The sequence below is a fragment of the Octodon degus genome, unplaced genomic scaffold (genome assembly GCF_000260255.1).
Source record: "Octodon degus isolate 3935 unplaced genomic scaffold, OctDeg1.0 scaffold00023, whole genome shotgun sequence".
Taxonomy (NCBI): domain Eukaryota; kingdom Metazoa; phylum Chordata; class Mammalia; order Rodentia; family Octodontidae; genus Octodon; species Octodon degus.
In genome coordinates this window covers 7,876,771-7,878,655 of record NW_004524599.1, presented here as the reverse complement: position 1 = coordinate 7,878,655, position 1,885 = coordinate 7,876,771, and positions in this window count along the sequence as shown.

Genomic DNA, 1,885 nt, shown 5'->3' with positions numbered 1-1,885 from the left:
AAACCTTTCCTTCTGTAAGCTTGAGTGTTGGCTATTTGTCCCCAATGAGAGAAGAGTAACTAAAACACTCCCCAATAATTATAAATATGTTTTCCTGTCTTTACTTTCGCCGTGAGTTGCACTGAGAGTGGTAGACTGGAATTAACTTGGTGGGATTCCAATGACGTATCTTTGGGATTATAAGTATTGACTTCTTGGACCAAGATGAGAACCTGGAGGGGACTCTTACAAGTAATCAGTAATCATAGTGAATAATATTGTCAATAATGCGACAGGCCCTGTGGCCCAGGTTACTAGTGGACTGAGTCCCTTCCACTGTCCAGTATGGAGAGCTCTCCAAATCACCCTTCTTAGCCTTTTTTATTTTAACCTGGTTTGTCTTTTTGTTGTTGTATTTTTGTCTCTTGTAAAAGTTTAAAAATTAAACAGTATATGTTGACAAGTGAAGTTGGAGGGATTGACTACCCTTTTGCTTTAATGGAATTTTGATTATACGGTAACAAACCTGTGTATTTTGGAAGAGGAAGCGGTACATTTTCTCACTTAACCTAACATGACCTATCTATGAAAAAAGTCAATTAATTTAACCTACCTGAAAGATAATGACAGTCTAACACCAGAGAGATTAGCCCAAAACCTAGATGGCGCCAACTAATGTTATTAAATAAAGTATAAATCATGAATGGTTGATCTGAAGAGTTTGGGGCACAACATATCTTTGTTGTATAAATTGACCCAAATATGAAGAAGTGATCATAGCTTGTACCCCTTTGGAGGCCATTAGGCCTTTGATTATTTAAATGGGATGTCAAAATAAAGCGACTGTGTAAAACCCATGGCTTTTAGACATTATTTCAAACCTTTATATTTGTAAAATATCAAAGTCCTATTTTTAATGCCATTTTTAATTTAGCACTATAAAACAAGTAATCAAACTTGTTAGGAATTAGAAGAATTTAAGTAATCTTTTAAAATATCCCCATTATTGTAAGTTTTAGGAAATGTGATTTTTTTTAAAAGGAAACTTATTTTTAGGATGAAAATAGCTTTTTAATTTAATCACCTTAAGGGGAAAAGATAAAAGCTTTTCCCTCAGTGTCAATCATAATGGACAGAGAACCGCTTTATTTCCTACTTTTCTGCTAACTTTTATTTCTTTGGGTCACGGCCCTTCACCTTTGTAACTGACCTACTGGAGGCCATCTGCACTGGCATTTGACAAGCCTTTTAAATGTTTTTCTTTAATTAATTTTTATTCTTCGACCCAATACTTCTTTTTAATAATTTTACAATTGTTATTTAAAAATGACCAATTGAGAAAGAAAGAATCTGGTGTGGTTTCGACAATGGTTTGGGTGGACAGACTCATCACTTTGATTTCCCTGTACAAACAGCACAGATTACACCAAACAAAACCTGCAGACCATTTAGCACTGGGACTCGCCTTTGGCTGATTTTACTCCGTTGCTGTGCTATGCTGTGCTGTGCTGTGCTAGCAGCAGCTTAATGGTCTTCCTATTTAGCCTTAGGAATGCAGGTCTCCGGGCTGAACCTGTCGTGCAGAAGCACAAGTGGCTGGGAAGTCCCAGCTGGATCAGCCTTGGATGGAGTGGGTGGGTGGGAGCCAGGCCCTCCCTGATCTCAGCTGTGCGTCCCCTCCTCCCCCATGGGTGTCCAGCTGCTTGGAACCAGCTGTTTGCAATTTAAAAGAACTTTTTTTCCTTTCTTATCCAATTGAGCAAAGCTAGAAGGTTTAAACTCTGTCTGTACCTTTGCTCTATCTTCCTTATCCTGTTTAGGACTTGATTTTAAAACAGTACTCCACACTAAGTCCTTTCTGTTGGTCTTTGAAAATAGCAAATACAAAAATTTTGATATATATCAA